The sequence below is a fragment of the Penaeus monodon genome, chromosome 35, assembly GCF_015228065.2.
Source record: "Penaeus monodon isolate SGIC_2016 chromosome 35, NSTDA_Pmon_1, whole genome shotgun sequence".
In the NCBI taxonomy this organism is placed as follows: Eukaryota; Metazoa; Arthropoda; class Malacostraca; order Decapoda; family Penaeidae; genus Penaeus; species Penaeus monodon.
In genome coordinates, this window is record NC_051420.1 from 21,941,542 (window position 1) to 21,946,157 (window position 4,616).

Below are 4,616 nucleotides of genomic sequence, written 5' to 3' on the forward strand. Positions count from 1 at the left end.
CTGTGTGAACTGCAAACTTTATTGAGGAATTAGGTCTAATCCTGTTAAGTTTTAATCAATTTTTATTGTCTCTAGCCTCCTGTTTATTCTTTTTGTAATTACACTTTCCTTTTTTTTTTCTTTAGCATGGGATTTTGTTGATAAACCAGAAATACTCCCACAGCTTTATTAGTAATGAGTTTTTAATTGGTTTGTTGAGTGAAAAAGAAAGAAAGAATCAGGGAAGCACATCCGAACAGTATTTTAAATAGACCAGCAACCACAAGCAGAATTAACAAACTAAAACAAAGCAAAAAATGTTTTGTTTAACAGCACTCCAACAAACATAAGACAATAGGCATCTCCAGAAAAAAATACTGCTTGACCCCATAACATATCTAATACTTTCAGATTTCATTCACACAGTGTAGAGATACTAGAAACCTCAAAAGAAATCAGGTTAGAAAAAACAGATTAGTATGTACCTTTCTATTTCCAGATGTTGACTTTTCATCAACAAAAGTACTGCATCGGATGACGCACAAGATAAAAATAATATAACAAAATTGAACAAGCAATAAGAAAAGGATCCAAGGAATACATACTACTACTACTGTCACTACAAAAAAGAGAAGAAGAAGAAGGAGAAGAATGATTAAGTAATTAAAACAGGTGAGACCCATTGCTGTGGAGTTGTATTTAGGGCACCAATGAACGGTGTATTAAATATGGATTCAAGGTTACAGATCACAAAAAGTTTTTAGGGAAAATGGATAAAGCAAACCTCTTTAATAGGAAAAAATAATTCCTGTTTTGAAAGCTGCAAGAGTCATCAAAATATTTACCTTCCCTTTTGTTTTATTTTTTTATTGCCAGTCACGCTATATAATTATAGCCATTGAAAATGTGCAACAAAAAGCTATGATGAATTTAGTAACTCCAGTAGCTTTATCTTTCTTTGTAATGCATCAGCAGGAGTTGTGTCACTTTGTTCACATGCTTGATTTTTGCCACTTTTAAGTGTTTAATGCATGAGTAATGTGCTGTAAGGATTTTATATGGCAAATATTTTTTATTAATTTCATTCCACCTTATGTCCTGGGTGGGAAGGATCCAAATCTCAAGGCTGTCATTTTCATATTGGAGTTTTGCTGTAATTTTATTTTTTTCATTAATTCATAAAGGTATTTTAGTTAAGGTTTGTTTTAAGAAATGAGTATAGCTACAACGTATGGATGGCATTTTAAACATAGTACTGATAAGCATGGACCAGTAGGACTTCAGCCGAAGTTTGAACATAGTGCACCCCTTCATACAGTTGATTAATTAATTACTGGCAATAGGATAGAGTCAAATTTAATGCAAGTACTTGAGTTATCTCTTCTAATCTTTCTAATATGATTGTTTCAGAGTTTGTGCTGAATGCAGGGCAGAATTGGGGAGCACCTTCCCCAATAGGTTATAAAATGATTGTCCTTATGCTGAGAAAGTCTTTCTTAGATGTGCAAAACCTCTCAGTTTAGGAAGCATAGAAAACATTTTCCCATTCATCGAAGTTATTTTTTTAATGTAAGTGAATAATTTTATATGTTCTCAGATAATCAAAATTAAAAGATTCACCTGTAACACAAGGGATAATTTGTTCTTTTCAGAATTCTTTCAATTTAATTAGATAATGTATTTAGAATTAAATTTATTTCCATTCACTTCTTGGTATTTATTTGAATTCTGTTTCATTTCATTATGGATAAGGGAGTCTTGTAATAAGGTGTTGACATAAAGCTAAATTCTAGAGATATATCAAAATGTGAATTTTTTAGATAGTATACCACTTATCTAACTTTGACTACATGTTTTCTTCCATCAGACCAGGTCAACACTATTGATCATGACTTTTTGTAATAGCTGGTTCTGCAGCAAGGTAGCTTTGTGGTGTGAGCTGGATCTCAGCCAATGATATCTACACAATTTCAGTTGACCTGAAAAGATGCCAGTCTGCATGATCAATTTTCACTATTCATCCTCTCCAAAAGTATTGGAAACTGGTTGTGTGTGTGTGTGTGTGTGTGTGTGTGTGTGTGTGTGTGTGTGTGTGTGTGTGTGTGTGTGTGTGTGTGCGTGTGTGCGTATGTGTAAGTGTAAGCACATGCATTATGTATACCCAGGAATTGATTAACAAAATGGCAGATGCAATTATTTATAGGCATCATAAGAATACTCACTTAAAGTTTGTTTCTCTTTTTCTCAGGATGGTTATTATTTCTTCCTGAGAGACTTTGTTTGGATATGAACATTTGTGATGACATGAGGGAATCAGTTGATATTAAGGAAGAGGGTATTACAGATATAAGTGAGGATACTTACCAGGAAATAAAATAAGTTATTTGAGGATGTAGATAAAAAGAATGTTATCTGTGTAAGCGGTTGAGGACGAAGTAAATGTAAACCATAATATTCCTATGTCTAGAGAAATCAAAAGTCATGGCAAAGAAGCAGTTCGAAAGAAGTTGAAAGTCTGGATGTGCATGAAGATCCATTGTCATTCTTGTTGTTTGTGGCTGAGGGTTTATGTGTCACCTGATCACTATCAGTGAAGGGGCTAAGCAGGAAAGTGGGAGCAAGGGGGGGAAATTTTTGTGTGTGAAATATGCAGGGACATTTGATGTGTAAAAGGATTACCTGATCACATGAGAGTACATGAAAAATAAAACTTTTTAAGTGTGAGATTTACAGCAAAATTCACTAAGAAGGATCATTTAGTGAAGCAGATGATAATAGATACGAAAGAGAAGTCTTCTAGGTGTGAGGTTTGCAGCATGCAGTTCGCTCAGAAGCAGCATCTTGTGTACCACACGAGAATACATACAAAAGAGCAGCCTTTTGGGCGTAAGGGCCATTTGCCATAAAGAGTAATCTAGATAGGTACGCAAGTGAACATTCATTAGAGAATCCTTATTTCTGTGACATCAATTCCAAGGCATGTGCGCAAAAAGGTAATCTAGGTTTGCACATTATAATTCATAGAGAACTCTTATACTTGTGAAATATAGCAACATGTTTACTATGACAGAGAGTCTAGTAAGACACATGCTAGTGCATGAAAAGAAAAATGTATAATTTTGAGGTATATAAGAAGTCATTCTCGCAGAAAATTGGTTCTGAGAGGCACATGAGAGTGCATATAAAGGAGAAGCTTTTTACTTGTGCTGTTTGTAGTGAATCATTCCGATATAAATGTAGTCTTGTGAAGCCTTTTAAATACTTCGAAAGCTCCTTGATAAGAAATAGAAGCATGTTGTTGCAGGGGAAAGTTATAATTGGTGCAGGCCCATGACTGCTGGCATATATAGTGTAATTTGATTGGCTGCCCATTGGCATGACTAAGAGAGTGCGATGCCAATCGGGCAGTGAGCTCCGACTGCAAGTTGGTTTTAAATATTTTCGTTTTCGTGCTCCGACGCTCACTCACTCGCACTCACGCATATGTTGCTACCGCTGCCTCAAACCCCTTTTTTCTCCACGCAGCTATACACCGGGAGCGACGCAACTGAAGGGCGATCGGGGCGAAGGGAGAACACAAACACGTTGCAAAACACATGGGGTTTATTACCCAATAGACGGAGGGTAGCAAATTTGTCAGTTGTTAAATTGTTAACCTGAAACACCCAGAAACATATGCACCACCGTCTCCGCTGTCTGGTCTTGCGCAAACACACGGCAAGACCTGTTACCGCACCTCATTACCACTGCCGTGAACTCAGCACGTCACTGCGGCTCTTTGCCTCATGATAACATAACAGCCAAGGTCTGAGTTGAGAGAAAGCTGAAGTGAGCACACCTTACTTCTCTGGATCTTGACAACAACAATGGGAAACAAACCACTGCGTAGCCGTTTTACACATCCATGCCAACAATGTCTATAGAAGTACTTGTATAGACCTTGCATGCCACCACTTTGACCAGAGAAGTTCCACGAAAACACAAACTGTGTCAAAACAACACCTCTGCAAAAACGGCCGCACGTGCACATCTGTATTCAATTCTGCCAGCTTCGGCCTCATACAAGGTGTCCACGAATGAATTTTGGCTGGCAAAATCAACATTTCTCAAGCGGTATTTTTCTTCGATATGTGAAAGAGAAATAAAATTGTCTACCAGAATTTTGTTTCCTTCTTTAATGAAAGGGATGACGCCTTTATTTATGTTATATAATATTCCAGCATACACATTTGTGAAAAGCTTTAGACACTTCTCTCTCTGTTTCACATACAGGTGTGTGGGTGGGAGTGAGCGTGTTTGCATGTGTGTGTATGCGTGTTGCATATATATATATATATATATATATATATATATATATATATATATATATATATATATATATATATATATATATATAGACCACACACACACACACACCACACACACACACACACACACACACACACACACACACACACACACACACACACACACACACACACATATATATATATATATATATATATTATATATATATATATATATATATATAATATATATGTATGTATGTATGTATTTATGCATATATATAATGGTGTGTGTGTTTGTGTTTGTGTGTGTATAAACATATTACGTACACAAAAAGAATGAAATGAAGA

General features: G+C 35.9%; 1 long non-coding RNA gene across 1 annotated transcript in view; it reads left to right on the plus strand.

Moving 5' to 3' along the window:
• Positions 1-4,139, plus strand: part of LOC119595107 — a 4,715-nt gene extending 576 nt beyond the window's left edge. The window contains exons 2-4 of the long non-coding RNA XR_005230683.1: positions 479-651; positions 1,390-1,548; positions 3,505-4,139. This is a non-coding gene — a long non-coding RNA (uncharacterized LOC119595107). The remainder of the gene's footprint in view (positions 1-478; positions 652-1,389; positions 1,549-3,504) is intronic.
• The last annotated feature ends 477 nt before the right edge of the window (positions 4,140-4,616 follow it).